This window comes from Eubalaena glacialis, chromosome 12 (assembly GCF_028564815.1).
Source record: "Eubalaena glacialis isolate mEubGla1 chromosome 12, mEubGla1.1.hap2.+ XY, whole genome shotgun sequence".
NCBI classification, from domain to species: Eukaryota; Metazoa; Chordata; class Mammalia; order Artiodactyla; family Balaenidae; genus Eubalaena; species Eubalaena glacialis.
Window position 1 is genome coordinate 60,484,207 of NC_083727.1, and position 19,510 is coordinate 60,503,716.

Below are 19,510 nucleotides of genomic sequence, written 5' to 3' on the forward strand. Positions count from 1 at the left end.
TTCTATCTTTAGTTAAAATGCACAGTCCTTTTTATCTCTTCTTCCTATCACTGCTCTTTTGTCCTCTATTAGCTTAAATTAGGCTAAACTCATTGAATTCAGCAAAAGCAAGGACACGAGATGGGAGTTGCATATTTCTCTTTAGTTCAGCTATTATGGGATCATGCAGCATCTTTTTTCTTTGTCAGGTTGGGTTTTACTGGTCTGAAAACAAACACAGCAAGCTGATATTTGCCCCACTCTACTTTTGCTTAAGCATTGAATTAACACCCTCCAAGCAATGAATCTATGCTTTGACCCAGACCAAATGTTTGACTGCAATCCTGTGTAACATCTGCCATGACTACCTTAAAACTCATTTTAACTTTTAAATTTATGTGGGGAAGCAAACTCCATATCTCACCTTGCTCTCCATCTCTCCTCCTGACTGCCCCAGTAAACGTTAATGCTTCACTCACCAAACTCTCAGTCAATTAGATGTGGAAAATCAGTCAACCTCTCACTCTTCTTTTTCTGTTGAAACTGTTGCCAAATCTCATCAATTAGATTTTGATTTTTAATTTACATTTTTAATCAAAGTAATGCATGCACATGGGTGAAAATCAAATGGCTACAGCAGAATTTGTGAGAAAAAGCAATAGCCCTTGTTCCATCCAAGCCTTGCCCACCATTTCTTTCTTTCATTTTTCTTTTTCTTTTTCCATGATAACATTCATGGTGCTAGCAATAACCTTATGCTATTATTTCTTGATTTATCAACTTTAGATGTTGTCTAAAGATAAAGACATTAGTGCTCACAATTTTCCGTCACCTTTTCCCCCTTCTAATTCCTCATCTCTGCCAGAAAGTTCATTATTTTGATATTGTGAAAGTCAATAGTGTTGACATTCTCTTCTCTTGTAACAGATAATTTTCCATAATTTGTTTAACAGTTAATTATAAGGTGAAAACAGATAAGCACCATTTACATTATTACGACTTTATAGATATTGTACACTTGCAGAGCAACATTTTGCCTGTTCCTCTAGCACCATTTCATGTCTTATTCCTGTGACTCTACCCTAATTTGCAGCACCTCTTGCCCATACCAGTGCTATAGTCTTTAACTGGTCAAGGCCTCCAGGCTTTCTCTGTTCAAATTGAACCCACAGCGATATAAGATTGATCTTCCTAAAGCATAGCTTCATTGACAGCATAGCTATTTTTAAAATCCTTCAATGGTTTGGCTAAAGCATCTTGTCAAAATTGTTAGCTTAGCTTTCAGAATTCTTTACCAGCTTTGTCTTTATGTTTATCCTCCCACTTCTGCCTCATCTCTTTTATGCTCTACATTTTCCCCTGTAAAAGTCCTACCCTATTCCATTCTCATTCTTTTGCTCACAATGTACCCCTGTACTGGAAGTCTGCCCCCAAGCCTACACCCAGTAAAAGTCTACCTTAAGGCTGAGATCAAATGCCTTCTTCATCTCTAAGGCGATCTTGCATAATTTTCTTGTAGCACAATTGTCTTGTACCATTTTTTTAACTTTTATATCTGTTTTAGGACCCTACTTGGATTGTGTGTTTGTAGACATTTTTTGTTTATTCCCCATAATATCCCTAATACTGGGCACTAATCATACTCACTCAACTCCAAAAACATTTGTTTAATTGAATGTATTTTTTTATTTTTTTCCTGTGCTGATAGGAACATTGCCTTGCTAGGGGTTTTTGTATTGCCTTTGTATGTTTGACAGGCTGGAAACACAGGGAAAATTAGGAAATAGGTTTTGTGATTTGTAAATAACTTTGACTCCCACAGGAAAGAGGCAATATCTGTACATGTGAAAGATAATAAGGATGATGGAAAACTTTTATCTTTAAAATGTGATTAAGTATAGCTTTCTCCTGCCATTGACTCTAGAAGGATGTAGGAATTCAGACTACATGTACTACAATTTCCCCTTCCCTGTTCAATGTCTTTAACATGCATGGCTAGTAAATAGCTTCAAAAGCCAATGTTTAGGTATTTTCTTTTCCTTTCAATTTCTTGATAATTCAGATGAATCCTGTCTGGGATTTCATTTTGTGCATAGACATAAGCATAATGATTCTCTCTGCACTCAGTAATATGTGCTCTACTTGTGACTGTTCGTCTGTGAATGGATATCACTAGTATGAGCCAGTTGGATTTCCACGACCCCAGCTCTCCCTATGTAGGAAAATGGGGTCCTGAACCATTTTTACCATGAACTTTCGTCTCTTTCTCTTATATAAATGCAAGCAACTTTGCAAACCCTTATGGATTCTTGGAAATTTCTTTTCAGAAACTTCTTTTTTTTAGAGAATTTTACTCTTTTCAAACACATACACATCTATCTTTAGTTTCACCTTCTCAAAAACCTACTAATATAAAGTAAGTGGGGTATTATTCGTATCCACTGTATAGACATAGAAGCTGGTATCCAAGCAATAAATAACTTACTAGTCTTTTTATGGCTAAATGAGAGACCTAGAACCCAGAACTCCTGGCCACCAGTGGTGTTTATCCTGCAATGCTGTGGAACTTCACATTTTGTAGATGCTCAGATTCCCATCCAGCTACCAAGTTTAATTTAACGATGAAAAATAAGCCCTGCCATGCTAAAGAGAAAGGCATTCTGTTTAATATCTGCGTGTATTGTCTATATGACATGGAGGAGCCATGTTCTATTCATCCTACTCTACTTTCCATCCCCTGCCACTCATGTGCCCCCAAGGCATCCCCACTCTTGATCTTTGCCTCTCAGGCCTCCCAGTTCCTTGTTCTCTGATCATAAACTGAGTTTTCTGGAATTGAGTCAAGCACTGGGTATGTTCCCCCTTAATCAGTGGCAGAGGGCGGGAGACAAGGCAGAGAATATGGGTGGCAGGGAGATGGCGAATGGCTGGCCGGCGTGCTGGGGTATTGTTCTTCTCATAGGTTTTTACATGTTAATGATGTCCCCTCCTGGGGAAGCAGTGCTCAACTGTTACTGTTTCGATTTTAAAATTCATAATGAAGAAAAATTATCTGTCCCAGAGAGAGTGTTTAGAGCACACCAGACTGAAGCTAAGGTTAGGACTTACAAGAACTTAAAAAACTCTAAGTTGTCCAAGGCCTGGTTAGCTTGTTTCACTTTAAAGAAGAAAAATAAAACAAAACAAAAACCTACCATAATATGAAAGAAGACTTTCAGTTTCATTTTTTTGTTTCATTTTTGCCCCTTGAGGTTATTTCTGAGTCTTGAGAAGAAGACTTTTTTTTTTTTTTTTTTTTTAACATTTTATTTATTTATTTATTTATTTAATTTTTGGCTGTGTTGGGTCTTCGTTTCTGTGCGAGGGCTTTCTCCAGTTGTGGCAAGCGGGGGCCACTCTTCATCGCGGTGCGCGGGCCTCTCACTGTCGCGGCCTCTCTTGTTGCGGAGCACAGGCTCCGGACACGCAGTCTCAGTAGTTGTGGCTCACGGGCCCAGTTGCTCCGCGGCATGTGTGATCTTCCCAGACCAGGGCTCGAACCCGTGTCCCCTGCATTGGCAGGCAGATTCTCAACCACTGCGCCACCAGGGAAGCCCCAAGACCTTTTTTTTAAACCCATTCCCTCTCAGTCTATGTGTCGGAACTAGCCCACGGCAGTCCTCTTCTTCAAGTGCCACTGCATGAAGCTGAGAGTGAAATATCCTTTCAGCCATTCACACACGTAACTTGGGAGTATAAGCAGCCAGCTGTGAGTGATAGCAGGTCACTGTCTACCTGCCTTCTGTTCCAGTCAGATCTGGGCAAGCTTCAAGAGAAGGTCCAGACCGGCTGTGTTTGTGCCTAGGGAGAGGGGAGTTTGAGTACTTCTTTCAGAGCATCAAAAAAAGGGGCTGAAACAACTCCTTTTGTCCTTTGATTTTTAAGTTTCTCTTTCCTCTGGAATGAGCAGCCCAGACTCTGTATCACATATTCGTTCTTATCAGAAGGGAGTTTGTTGTCATTATAGAAGATACTGGAACTGTATGGTCCCAGCAGCTGCCATCACACCTCTTGAACCCCAAAGGGGAACTTCCATATCTTTAACTGGAGCAGAGTCCTTGAAGATTTACCTGACCGTGACTGTCATGTTCAGATTTCATCCCAAGGCTCTCATTCTTTCATACACTCATGGTAGACAGAATTCTAAAATGGCCCCTAAGATTCCCTGCCCCATGGTGTATACGCATCTTCTCCCAGTTTTTCAGTCAGACACTGTTCTAGGGGTGAAGGGATTTTTCAGATGTAATTAAGGTATCAAAGTAGCTGACCTTAAGAAAAGGAGATTACCCTAGGTGGGCCTGACCTAATCAGGCAAGTCCCTAAAAGGGACAGAGCTTTTCCTGAAAAAAAAAAGAGATTCAAAATGTGAGAAGGATTCCATGTCACATAGATTCTTTGTTTCTGGCTTTTTTTTTTTTTTTTTTTGGCTGCATTGGGTCTTTGTTGCTGCACGTGGGCTTTCTCTAGTTGTGGCGAGCGGGGGCTACTCTTCATTGTGGTGCGTGGGCTTCTCATTACAGTGGCTTCTCTTGTTGCAGAGCACGGGCTCTAGGCACTCGGGCTTCAGTAGTTGCAGCACGCGGGCTTAGTGGTTGTGACACGCAGGCCCTGGATCATGCAGGCTTCAGTAGTTGTGGCTCACAGGCTCTAGAGTGCAGGCTCACTAGTTGTGGCATGCGGGCTTAGTTGCTCCGCAGCATGTGGGATCTTCCTGGACCAGGGCTTGAACCTGTGCCCCCTGCATTGGCAGGCAGATTCTTAACCACTGCACCACAAGGCAAGTCCCTTGTGTCTGGCTTTGAAGATAGAGGGGCCATGTGACAGGACATGGGGGTTTCCTCTGTGAGCTGAGACTGACCCCTGGTAGACAGCAAGAAAGAAAACAGGGACCTCAGTCCTACAACCACAAGGAATCAAATTCTGCCACAACCACATGAGTCTGGAAGACAGTACGCGTCAGATGATTTTGGCTGACGCCTTGATTTTAGCCTTAGTGATACTCTGGGCTGAGAACACAGTCATACCATGTCCAGACTTTGACATACAGAGACAGTGAGTAAATAAATGGGTGTTATTTTAAGCTGCTAAGTTTGTGGTAACTTGTTATGCAGTATTAGAAAACTAATACAGTGGTTGCTGTGTCACCTGGAATGTTGTCATGAAGTCATCTTCCAACACGATCTATCTGGGAAGTGGGCAAGTTTTTGTTATATTAGAAACTAAAAGATGGAACTCCCTGTCCCTCCTACTGAAAAACCCCACTAGGTAAGTGACTAGTCTAGACCTGATAGCTAGTAAGGCCAAGTTATCTTTATCTTCTGTCATCCTTTCTGCCCTTATAGCTTGACATGAAAACAAATAGAAGAGCAATCTGTAAACTCTCAAGTGCTTTAAAACGTATATGGCAATTATTATTTGGGGGGTGTATTTCAGAGAACTCTCGATTTTGTGTGTGTGGGTGCCAACAGCCACTTCTGCAAACTCCAGTGCATCCCTAAGTTAGAATGCCATCTAGGCAAGAGAAAGGTTGCCCTGATTTTATAGGGTAGCTGCCTATTTTCACTTTTTGACAAGTTCCCAGTTTCCCAGTCCACATGCTTAAATCTTCCTTCTCTGTAAATAATCCTTGTCAATCGAGTGTATTTTTATAGGTAACTGAATCACTACTGCTAACCTTGTGGTATTAATGAAGAAGTCAGCGCTGTCCCTGTAGGGCTGTAAGGAAGAGCTTAACGTGTCTGGCAAGAGCCCTGCCACTTGGCTGAAGCAATCATTGAACACAGTTTATTGGATCGAGGCCCATTATCCAGATCGAGTCCTGACACTTGCCAGGCCCCCTTCTTTACTCTGTGTGTACACAGGGAAGTCATGAGGTCGAATTTTGCAAGTGGCTGTTAGAAATACAGTTCATGATCTCTTTGTTACACAGATACTACCTGACTAGTGGTTAAAAGGAGGGCAGTGGGATATTCTGCATGTTATTGGAGACAAATATGTTGCTTATGTAATTAATCTATTTCGTATCGTAGTCCTAAAAGTCAAGAATGACTGAAATCTTGTCTATGATGCTAAGCTACTTTGTCTTATTTTGCTGCTTGAACAATGATTTCATTATAGGCAATCATACTGATCATTTAAAACCTTGAACTCTGGCTCAGTATGAGATTTCAGAAATAAGAGATTTCAGAGGTTCGCTGTTTAGGTTGGGTTATACCTGGTGCGGTCATGTTGTATTGTGGTAATGCTGTACATTTCATTGACATCCTGTTCTAAATAACAATCTCAATAATTTAGAAACTGATTGCATTTTAAATCAGGGCTTCTTATACTGAAGTAACCACGTGAAACATTTGCTACTGAGGTGCATCCTTTTAAGACAAGGGAGTCTTGCAAGTTTATCTAAGATGACACAAACACCAGAGAGCAAAAGCAAGGCCCCTTCTCCAACTGCTGAGCCAAATAAGCACTGGGGCCAAGCAATTAGTGCAACACAAAGGCAAGCATTACAGTATCAGAGCCAACCTCCATTGTCTCACTGCACCCCGCGGGCTTGACAAGTTTTCTCATGGCCTGCAGCAACTGTGATTTGGAAAGTAAACAATTTATATGTCACATGACTGGATTGGTCCTTTAGACATCCACAAACCTGCTATGATCTCAGGACCCCAACCTCAGCCACCAGACTGGTGAAAATTTCTGGGACTTGTCACATTTTGGGAATGGAAATGAGAGAGAATGGGAACATATATCTGGGTGTTTTATCAAAGCCCTCTGTTATCAAAGAGCTGAGGCCTAAGGGACTCGGGTGGGAGTGAAAGTGATGGAAGCTGCTGGAAGTGCCAGTGGGAGGAAAGTTTCCAGCAATGGGCTTTGGGTTTGAATGAGTCCAGGAGAGTTTGATCTGGGTCTCTCAGCTTGGAGACAGTAGAAGGAAACTGAGACCACCTCCCTGTGTTTTGGAGTCTCCTGTCTCTTAGATAAGATAGTGAGGTATAATTCTCCAACATGGAGAAGTCCCAGAAAGCCAACCTGCAGCAGTCCTGATGCCCTGTAAATGGATCACAGGCCCTTTCCTGGGCCTAGAGGCCCTTTTTCCTTAGGCTACACACCTGGGACCCAGACATTTTTATCTTTCCTCATATATCATGTACATAAATACACACAGGATAAAACAATATAGTGAAGTCAGATTTATCTTCTTACAATCATTAAGGAGAATTCCTTTAAGTGAACGGATATCTTAGGCGGAAGGACACATTCAAATAATCAGAATAAAATTTGGAATCTCCTTTGTAGGATATCTTGTTCAACCCACAAATTTACCATAATTATTTAAGTTGGAACAAGCATGCCCATTTAACCCTCTTATGTTTCTAGTTATCCAGTTTTACATTTGGTTAATAAACATTAGAAGCAAAAAAGCCTTCGGAGCCTGCTTTCTGAACTCATTGCCCCTCTAGAATGGTGACCTCAGTAATGTATGGGAACTATGAAACCATCTGATTGATGGCCTGCGACTCATCCATAATGACCTATATAACGATGGACAGTCATGCCCAGATTGATTCTGGTCATTGAATAAGGTGCTGGGCAGTTTTTCAGGCCACTGCACAGTGCAAGAGGATGTGGGACTATTGGTGATATTTTATGCAAATTTGCCTAAGCATGGAAGTAAGAGATTTCAGAGGTTCACTGTTTAGGATGGGTTATCCCTGGTGTGGTCATGTTGTATTGTGGCAATGATGTACATTTCATCTGACATCCTATTCTAAATAACAATCTCAATAATTTAGAAACTGATTGCATTTTAAATTACTTCCTTCAATAGCCATTTATTAATTAATATTTATATGCAATTTTTTGACCGCTGTACATTTCATATTTCTCCATCTTTTCTTCTTTCCCTGATAAACTTATAACAAAAGGCTACAATTTATTTAAAAGAAAAGGTGCTTCAAAATTGCTTTATCCTTATTAATTAAAATCAAAATATACACTAACTCATTCCGTCCAGTGGGATTTATTCTGGGTAATTCCATGCAGAAGGAATTGGGCGATGACAAGGCTTTTTTGCAGGTGCCTCGTTTGTGCTGTATCTTAGCTGAGTGAGGCATAAGGCGCTGGCCCACGCTTAGGCAAAACAGATAATTCCACAGACATAGAGTCAGAAAGATCTCTGTCAAATGCTGATTCCATTATTCACTGGCTGGCTGACTTCTGTGATCGTCTCTAAACCTTAATTTCCTCATCTACAAAATGGGGATTTTATTTCTTAGGGTCACTGTTGTGAGGGTTAAATGAAACAGTGTATATGAAGTCCTTAGCAGGGTGCCCAGCCCATTGTTAAGTCCTCAGAAATGGCCACTATTCATAGTAGTAGCATCATCCTTATCTAGCTTCTGTCTGAGGAATGCAGGCATTTCCTCAAAGGCTACAGACAGAACCATCTTTTGCCCCCATACACCACATCTGTCCCTGTTGGGGTCTGCACGATGGTGGCATCTGTGGTATGCTTTGCCCACTTCATCACCAGCCATTAAAAGGTTCTTTTTTCTTTTTTTTAAATTTTAATTATTTTTTGGCTGTGTTGGGTCTTCGTTGCTGCGCGCGGGCTTTCTCTAGTTGCGGCGAGCGGGGGCTACTCTTCGTTGCGGTGCACAGGCTCCTCATTGTCGTGGCTTCTCTTGTTGCAGAGCACGGTCTCTAGGCGCGTGGGCTTCAGTAGTTGTGGCACACGGGCTCAGTAGTTGTGGCTCGCGGGCTCTAGGCACGCGGGCTTCAGTAGTTGTGGCACGTGGGCTTAGTTGCTCTGCGGCATGTGGGATCTTCCCAGACCAGGTCTCGAACCCATGTCCCCTGCATTGGCAGGCGGATTCTTAACCACTGTGCCACCAGGGAAGTCCCTAAACGTTCTTCAAACTCTCTTAGCCAGGGAGATGAGGAAGCCGGTTAAGCTGTGTTGTTTCCTCCCAGCAATTTGACGGCTCTCAAGCAAGACCACAGGGGAAGCAAAGAGGGATGAAAGGCTTGAGGACATTTCAGAGACCCAGTTTCTAATGCTTTACCTACTTCTTCTTTTCTGGACATTGTGCTCTTCCTTTCAAATCCTGGTTTCCAGAGGGCCTTAGCACAGCCCTGCAGCAGACAGTGAGTAATGCCTGCTGGGTCACGGTGTGCCCAGGCCAGGCTGCATGGGAACTGCAGTCCCTAACCTCTCACTGGAGTTCTCTGACCAGCTTACAACCTCCCTGAGAAGGGAAAGCAAAGCAACCATTGTCATACCATGTTCTGTGAAAAGAGGTTCCAGTAGGTGTGGCAAATCTGGGTATGCTGTCACTCTCTGGAACATCTGAAATGTGCCTTAGCATATTAAAGGCTCTAGTCCAGTAATAAAGAAATGGGGTGAATTTTTGTTTGGTCAAGTACTTCATCAAACATATTTGACCAAGGAATCACCAACTCCTTTCCAGAACCCCTGCATAGGACATCTCACTCTTGCGGAGACTCTGGAATACTGGTTTGGTCTGCTATTGTGAGAAGCATTATTCGCTGTTCTCCTTTCCTGCTTGGAGGAGATGTTTTGGTGAGCCAAAGAATGGACGTTTTAAGTGAAATCAACTATCAGCCAGACTTTCTCTTCTAAATTAGATGGATTCTTTTTGGGAGAAGGGTGTGCACATATATTACTGATGTAACATCATTTTTGAATTGGGCTCATTTCGTAGCATTATCCTCCATTTCCGCCAAGATTCACTTACTCCTGGGATCAGGAAAAGAATAGGCACAGCTGACACTATAGCCATGAGCAGTTTCTGCATGTGCTGATGAATGTTTACATTTATTCCATGCAGTCATGAACACCCCAATTAAACATAAACAGAGATAATTCTGATCACGGTTCTAAAGTACAATTTGCATTTAAAAATTAGAAAGTAAAGTGTAGTGATATAGCTTTACCAAAACAAAACCAAAACCAAAAAAAAAAAAAAAACCCAAAAAACAAAAACAGTCCTGTCTCCCAAAGCGATATGCTGAGTGTTCCTCTTTGAAAGAAATCTGATCAAATGGAAATTGCCGTCTCTCCTATGGTGGTGCTTGACGCGTTGGACTCAGTGAGCTGTCATGAAAGGATATTATTGAAGAAACATAGAAAATTAAGTTGCTTCATGGGTATTTAGTTTCGCTCTTCTGAGGCTTTACAAATAAGATGATTAGGCATAATGTTGTAATTTTAGCTTCATAAATGTAATAATTGAACAACTATCATCTTTTTTCTTTCCTTGTCTTTCTCTTTGTACACATGTATGCTGTGTATCATCTTTGCATCAGATCTGTCTTCTAAATTAGAAAAGATTCTGAAAACTATCAAGAGTTTTTTTTAGTTTCAATTAGTATTTCTGAAAATCAGGATCAGACACTTTAGTAAAATGAAATTTTTGTCTTTTTGTGTCAAAACCTTTGTATCTTTATGGCAATGATGTTAATCAATTAGTTTATAGGGTTCAGGATAAGTGTTGCCAAATTATTTTTTAAAGCTCATGAAAGTGTTGAACTAATTGATTAGTATATTAGCATCTGGGGAGTAGGACCATAGCTTCATAACTCATTTCTAAGGCATTTTAAAGTTAAAAAGTTTGAATCAGTTCTGAGCTGAACTCGGGTAGAATTCTTAAGTAAGACATTATTTTACTGGGCCTTGTTAAGCCACTTCAGAACTCATCATCAGTTTCTTGGTCTGCAAAACAGAGGATCATGATTCCTTTGAGCATATTGCTTTATGGTAATGGGTAAGCAGTTGTCAAGTTGTGTTTAATGCAGTTTGGATTTAGAGAAGAAAATACCAGGTTATTGGATTAAGTAGATTTTTATTCCTTTTGGGGATGTGAATAATGAAGAATATTGTTAGAATGTGGTCTTAAATAGTAAAAAGTGGTGATCATGATAATGAAATTGGATGTACATTTGGGAAAGTTTTTGGAGAACATTAGGAATGGAGTCTTTTTAAAGCTCTAATTGATATGAATCCAGAACATTTATAGTGGTTGCTGGCTTTCCTGTGGATTTGTCCTTAGAGGGTGCTGGGTTCATCTCAGCCCTGGCCAGTGGTCAAAGCATTGTGTCCAAGAGACCTCCTGGCATTGTTTATCAACACTCCTGTGGTTCCAATAACGTCCATGTTGTATAGACCCTAAAATCATTGCTCTAAATTGCTTCATTCATGAGAAGGAGACTTGGATAACTTCCTTCCATATAATGAGAAAATGGTCACAACTATAATGGATGCTTAATTTTATAGTATTTACAGATGTGGCTATGATAGGAAGGATGTATTAAGTACTTAGAAAGCAATAATAATAGTGATAATGATAATAACAACAATAATAATAATCCCTCAGATCTTGGGCTGAAGGACCAATGATAACAAAATATAGAGTTTGAAAAATAGTTTTTGGGAATGACAGTAAACAAAGAGTGAAATGATTCTGTGAAAGAACACTGTTTGAAATAATTCATTCATTTCATCTCTATAGTTCTACTTGGAAAATGTGAGACTTTCTGAAGCAGAATGACAGCAAATAATGCAGTAGAATGACTTGGCTGAGCTACGTATTTGGGTGTGAAAGTGAATTTCTTTGAAGTCATAAATACATTCTGGATTTTTAGTTAAAGTTTAGATTTCCTAAAAGTTCTGCTCCAACTAGACTTTTAAAGCCATCCAAAACAAAATCTGTAATTTATTTTCCTATTACCTTTTTATGAGGTCTTAGAGCCACCGTAACTTCTTTTGTGTTTTGAGATTTACAGGTTAGGTCCTGTAAAAGGGCACTTGCATGACCCTCTAGGCCAGGGCTGTATATCTTGCCTTTCCATTTCTGGGCCACCAAAATTAATGAGGGCATCTTTAAGTGCTAGTCTCCTCATAATGTTCCAATGACCAGAGTCCAAGAGGTTAAATCATTTTACCACCACTGTTCTCAAATTTAGACACTATAATCAAGTGAATTGACATAGAAGATAGTGTTGACAAAGCACACAGTCCCCTGTGCCAGATTTTAAATGGGAACTAAAATATTGATAGAATTCCATTTGGGATATTATCAAAAGTGTGGTACCTTTACTTTGAATTTTATTCGTGTTTGCAGTATTATTCAAAAATCAAATGCACCACACTCCTGCTGTCAGGGTGCCCTTGTTGTTTGACTAAGGGAGAATTCAGCTTCTGGGCGCTGTGATCTCTAGCAGAACGTGGGTCCATGAAGGGCAGTGCTACGCCTGCCTGGGAGAAATATCCCCTTTTGTAAATAGCCTTACGTTTCCAGTGCCTTTTAGACTCCTTAAAGCATGTTTAGCTAAAAATACACAGCCATTCACAACAGAAATTTTCTTCTCTCCCCATCTTTTTTTTTTAACCTTCTAATTTACTACATAATGGAAACAGCATTTCATGCCCAGCATTCTCTTCTTTTTTCTTTTAATGTCCTATATTGCATAGCTTTTTTTTTTTTAAGGACTCCTTTAAACCACAGTAACAATATTTGGACTTCAACATAAAATATCACCCTTTTATTCCAAGATAATAATGACTCTACCATTAAAAATAAATAAATAAAGAGAAAAGAGAGAAACCCCAAACAAGCCACACCATCCAGTTTCTGCCAAGCTGCCAAATCCTATTACAGATTCAATCCTATTAAAACGTTCCCAGGTTTAAGCCTGCTTTGGAGTTTTTCATAGGAGTGCATGACCCCTACCCAAACCCCTACATGTGTGGTCAGGGACCTCAGGATAATCGTAAACTGCCTGGACTCCCATTAATCTCGCACAGTCAGATATTAGTGCTTGTAAATCAGCACCTAAACAAGGACAATAGTTAAAGCCATCAATAGTCTTTTAATGAGGCAGATCAAAAACAAATGAAAGCAGCAGGACACTCGGATTTGCCAAGGAGGGGAAGGGGAAGGCCATAAGCTTTGTCTGATTCCTTATAGAAAAAAGTAGATGGATTTAGTCCAGGTCCAGTCTCCTAACTATTGCATCCACTGTTTAAAAAAATACATAAAACAAGATTATTTCCAGGAACTTCCTTGATTTTCTTTGTTTGGGACATAGCAGCTGTCACTTTCTTTCCTTTCTGTCCCTTTCTCTTTATAGTTCCACACAAACATATATCGACATATGTGCATTAATGTACACATATTTAAAAAAGGAGGCCATTACAAATAATAACTGTATGTAGAGCCATTAGGCAATGATCAGTTATACTTTGTCAAGAATTGTAATTACTTATCTGCATCCTTGCAGGCATTTTATGTGCTTTTGAAATTCCCACAGATGTTTTTTTGTCCATTAGAAAAGAAGGAAAATATCTTGTTTTGTAATTCCTTGTTTTAAAGAAGGAGAAAAATAAAGCAAGATAGGATTTATTATCTAGCACGCATGTGCAGCAGCATTATAATGGTTGCCAAGCAACCTAAAGGAACCATATCATAGTAAAGAGGGGGGCAAATGAGTGAACAGATGCATGGGATTAGATGTAGGAAGGGGAGAAAAGAGGCTGCCCTGAAATGAGCTCACCTTGGCACATGACTTTTTGATTGAGATTTACTCCTATTCAGGTATATTTATCTTAAATATCTCCTTTTGATTTTGTGTGGGATTTTTATTTTTGCAACGTGTTGTGTTCAGTTTACCATTTGACTGAAAGGCTCAAAAAGAAGGTGTTTAAAATGCTTATAAAATTCTTGCTCTTTCATTGTTGCCAATAACATTGGTTCAAGACAACATTTTGAGGAGCAGAAAGGTACAGAAACAAGCATTCTCACACATTTGCTCTAACGTCATCCAATACAAACACACACATTCAAAGAAGGAATTTCTTTGGTGGTGTTATCAAAACATATGTTCACTTCACAATGACAGCTTACTTACTAAGCTGCTTTCATTGCCATCATTTAAAAACCTCCCCCCCCATGTATGTATATATACACACACACTCATATATAATTTTATGCACACACATATACATACATATATGCATATTACAGGGAGTCTATAGGTCAAAAATAAAACACCACCTCTTCTTGCTTCCAGATTACAGATGTTTAGGCTGAATACTGTACCTATCTTTTCGGAGGGTGTACTTAAAACAGTTAAAACTGTTGCCTTACAGGCACCTACTTTTACAGAACAGTATACAACCCAGTTTGTACATTTGAAGTTTAAAAACTTATCACTGCATGCATTTAATAGCACGTATCCACAGATAATCAGATCATGTCGTAGAGGTAGAGCTTAATGTTAAATCAAGAAGGCAGCTTGCCTACACCACGTGCTGGCAGCTCAGTCCCGTTTCACCCAAGAAAAGGGAAAACTATTTTCAAGCTCCTTGGAATTCTTTAAGAAATGAGACAGCCCATAAATGAGTAAATGTTTCAAAAGTGACTCCCAAGTAGAGAACATTCAATTGGGAAATGCCCACCGTGACAGTCTCCGAAAATGCAAGATACACACGGTTGGATGCTCAGAACTAGCCACTGAAGGAAAATGAAAGGTCTAATCGACTCAGCAGATGTATGTGGTGGCAGGGTTCCCTCCACCTGAGAGGACTTCTGTCACTTCCTACCTCATAGCAACTATATTCGTGAGGAGCGCTGGCCTTGCGGCGAGATATTGTTAGGCCAGATCAGCTCTTGGGGATCATTTTTCCCTTTGGACTATGTGATGAAATTGTAGCTCTGTAGTTGTCCCAAGAAGTGGTATGTGTAGTTGCATTTTAATTGTAGATTGACATGAAACTATTGGAGAATTATATTGTGTCTACTAATATATGTTCCACCTCTCTTGCCCTAATGAGATCACCTTACACTCTCTGGCACTGATGCCAACATTTAGAGCAGAATACTGAAAAGAGGCTGGAGTACAAATGGTACATAATTCATTACCCTGGGAAACGCGATTTCAATGCAGCATAATGCAAGGTGCTCTCAAGTATTTCTGAGGCAGGAAGAGTGAACCACAGTCATGGTGAAGTGACTGTTTACATCAACCTGATTCCACTTGTTCTTTACTAGAGCTAACAAGCCCTCTGTTGTATTATTGTATCCACTTCCATTTGCTGGACTCCACAGCAAAGTCCTTGCAGCTAGAGGAATAAACCCTTTGTTGCATAATCTGCAAAGCAATGGAAACCGGAAACTGCTGTGAGCAAAAGAGGAAGAACTTGGAAATTCTAAAGGACATTTCCGTGAGCTATTTTTATAGGTCTCGGCAACCTGGAGAATTTGCATTTAAAATAACAAACTTTATTCTCCACTCCCACTTCTCCACTCCCATTCACTCTTGTCAATAACCAAAAGATGGCAGCATTTTGCCCATCATTCATTAGTGACATCTTTGGTGGAGCTAGGTCTGCATTTCCACTCTCATGTGTATTGTGATTCCCTCTTGGTACTAAATGTGGATTGATAGCGCTGTGGCATTTATTAACAACAGCAACGACTACCAAAATGCGATTTCAAAAAAGCTCAGAAGATTAATTATACAAATTATGGTGTAAAGCATCAGAATTCCTCCTTGATCAGGAAATGCATACCAGTCTAACTGCAGTGACACTGCAGCGCAATCAAGCTCAGCAAGTGGTATCAGAACCCAAACACCTTGTCCCTCCAGTCGTTAGGAGACTGAACCTAATGTGGGGGAAATGAAAAAGAGCGCCAATGAAAGTATCTGACAAGGTTTCCACCAGCCCAGGGATGCTCCCAATCTCTCCGTCAAAGCTCGCCCTAATAAAGAGGGCAAGATTGGCTAAGTATCTGAGAGAAGGGTTGCCAATCGCCTTTACTCCTGATATTTGAAATGGAGTTGAGTCTTATCCATTGAGGGTTTAAGGACACTCCTTCCCAGGAAGCCTTTCAAGGCCCACTCCACACATTTGTCTCAATCATTTGATTCCCAGCAAGGCCTAATGCCTTGTTTACAAATCTCCTTATTTTGAAAAACAAGAGGGGACAGTTTTGCCACAGGTGCTTGCAAAGGGAATTTGGTCCTGTTTTTCTGAATGTTCATTATAAATAGGGTGGACATTTGAAAGCAATAAACCTCTTCAGCTTCCTGCTCACTCTATGTAGTATGTTCACTAGGTTATTGTTTTCCTCTCCTACACTGTTGATTAGCATTATGAGATACAGTAATAGGTCTCATTCCCTCCTAAGTACCAAGATTCCCAATTTTCTCCAAATAAGGGCTCATTATAGAATAGAGGTCCATTTTCAAATCTGATTAAAATGACCCAGGGAAATGTAGGCAAAAATAATGCTTAGAAGTCTCTATTGTTTGTTAAAAAGGAATCAATTATTTTAGGGTTGCTTTTGCTTTTGGACATAGTATCTGTACATTTGAGAGAAGGGTTTTCATTGCTCTGGTGTCACTAACAGAAGTTACCTTCCACTCATCTTTTTCTAGGACTCTGGACTATATTGGGTGTGGACAGGAGAAATGTGAATCCATTATAATATAATGGATGCCACTAACCAAAGTGATAAATGTTGATCTCTCATAGAAATAAAGCTGTAGAGTGAGTTTATGGATGTAATCAACATATGTACATTGCTTATGGAGTTCAAACACATACAATTAAAAATGGAATCGAGGAGAACTTAAATTTAAGAAACTCTGTGAAGGGATTCAGTTTCACAAGTGTCTATCTTAAAAAATAATGAATTTATAAATAACCTTGAATAATAAAAAGAAGTATATAGAATTAGAAGGAGAGCACAGCATGCTGTTAAAAGTTGATAAAGTCAACAACTATTAAAAAATGAGCTGGAATCGCAGTTCTTCAACTTTATGCTGTGTGGCCACAGGAAAGTACTCAAGCTTTCTGTGGCTCAGGTCTCTTACTCATCTGTAAAATGGTGATACAAACAGCTACCTCACAGAACTGGGTTAGGATTAAATGAGATGTCCATAGAGCACCCATTCACCATGTGTAGAGTAGAGGAGCTGCTGTTATTATTACTATTAAGAACTTTATTAATATTTATAGTAACATGTGACTGATTATTCTAATGAGACATAACTCTACCAAAAATTACCAAGTCATAAGCCTGAGAAAGATAGTGGTAAATTTCTACACTTCCCTGTTATCCTAGAATAGAATTTAATATAACCATTGATCATTTCCTATTAAACACTGCACCTTTACTTCTAAACTGATGTCTTTCTGTACCTCTCTTTTCCCAGACCAGCTTTCTCTCTTCACTGTTCTGATTCTTTCAGTGATATTACTATCATACTTTTAATATTTAAATTTACACTTGTTCATTTATTTATTCATCCAAAAGTTACATGGCTGCCTTCTTGTCATTCATGTATCCGATCACTATCTTTTCCACCCAAATTAGTCATGCGGTCATTCTCCATCCCATCACCCTATCATAATTATCAGCATAAAACGTATGACTCTCAGTTATCTTCTTGTTGACTCATTTTGAGTGTTCACTGTCTCCCCGCCACAACTAGAATGTAGCTTCTTTGAGGGTAGGCACCTTGTCTGTCTTGTTTACTGTTATCCCCAGAGCCTAGAACAATGCCCTTGGCATATTATGGGTGCTCAGTAAATCATTGTGTAAGTAATAAATGGTTGTGGATGATTATGCACTTGTTTCCACTAATAAATTTTGAGGTTCTTCAGTTAGGGATCTTGGTTCATTCATCTTCAGTTCACTGGTTTCTAGCATATAATAGAGGTTCCAAAAAAAAGGTCTAGCTGTTTGTTTCTGAAAGGCAACATGGTGAAGGCGTTTGAGCTGAAACTTGAGTAGATGACAAAGATGATGTCGTTCATTTCAGGCAGTGGGTACTATGTGAGAAAAAGTTCAAGACTGGGAAAATTTAGTGAATTTTTAAAGATAATAGCACTGATCCAGATAAGCTATAGTTTGTATAACAGGATAATACAGGATAAGGATTTCAGGAGCACTGGAAATCAGGTTAGACCTGACCTCAAAAGCCAAATAAGAAATAAGAAGTCTATATATGAAGCAGACAGAGGAGAGAGATTTACGGTTATTGAGGAGAGTCAGTGGATTCATAGCTCTGATTTAGAAAGGTTACATGGCAGCTTTATGTAGCATAAATTGGGGAAAGGGTGGACAACAGCGCTAGTTAGAGGCTAGTATAATAGCCTGGAACAAAGTAACCAAGAAAAAATTAGGGTGGCATCAGTGAGAAGGAAAATAAAATACGAAGTCAAGAAAAATTGGAAAGAAAAAAAGAATTGCTAGAATTTGGAATGGAAAGTTCAGAGTGAAACACACCTTGAGGTCCCAGCACTAGGTGATAGAATGGAGGATATATATCAAGAAAAATGGAGACGCCAGGAAGAAATTCAGGTTTGTTGTAAGAGGGAGGAGATCCATTCTAGTTTTTACAAGTAGATTTTTAATTTATGATGAAATTCCTAGAAGTATTGTCTACCAGGCAGCTAGAAGTGTGGCAGGGGAGCTCAGAAGGTTTTGGTAGAAAAAGGTAGATTTGGGAATTATGTATACAGAGGTGTTATTTGAAGGAGTTGGATTGCTTAGGGCATCTTGACACAAAGATTAAAAAATACCTTGTGAATTGTGCATAATCAGTTTCTTTTAAAATCATGAAATCATCTTGACTTTTCTCTATCTTTCTTCCCTACATCTGATTAATCACAGAGTCATCACCTTCCCTTTCAGCGTGGTTGACATTTTCATTCCCTTTGCTCAGAACATTGAAATCATTTTTTAAGCGGTCCTCACTTCCTACCTTTTCTGATGGAATTCCTGTTGTACAAAGTTATCAGATTTCATCCCCGATTCCTCTCCACAAAGTCTCTAGATGCATGCCACATCCTACAAGAAAAAGTGCATCTCTTTAAATATCTCATAACAAATATTACATGTAAAAATAGTCAGTGTTACATATGTGCAGGCAAGCAAAGTGGCAGTCTGGCTTTAGTATATCAGTAATCAATAGGACTTGGTAATAGGCCCTAAGTTGCCTTGGAGGGCCAGCTCACTAGGATGGCAGCCATAAACATGGCTTTGTAGAGAACTCTGTTTTATCACTTTGGTCTATAGCTCTGCGATCTATCCAATGCTCACAATTTAATGTACAACTCTTAAGGGTGCCTCTACTCAGATAAAAAGTATTGGGTCACCTCGTAGCAAAATGGAATAGTTTAGTCAAGAAAAGCAGGAGACATAGTGGGCTGACGTTAGGATGAGCAGGAAGAATTGATAGGTGCACTGGGAAAATCCACTCTAACTCTTGACAGTAGATTGTAACTAAAGTCATTTTACCTGGGCAAAAAACTCTGAGGCCTGAACAAACAGGGATGAGCTTTATGTGGCAGCTGAAAGAGAGGTCAGATGGAATAACACTATGGTCCTGCTATACCTATGTTGTCCAGTCTGGGAGCTACAGATGCATGTGGTTACTGAGTATTTGAAAAGCGGCCATT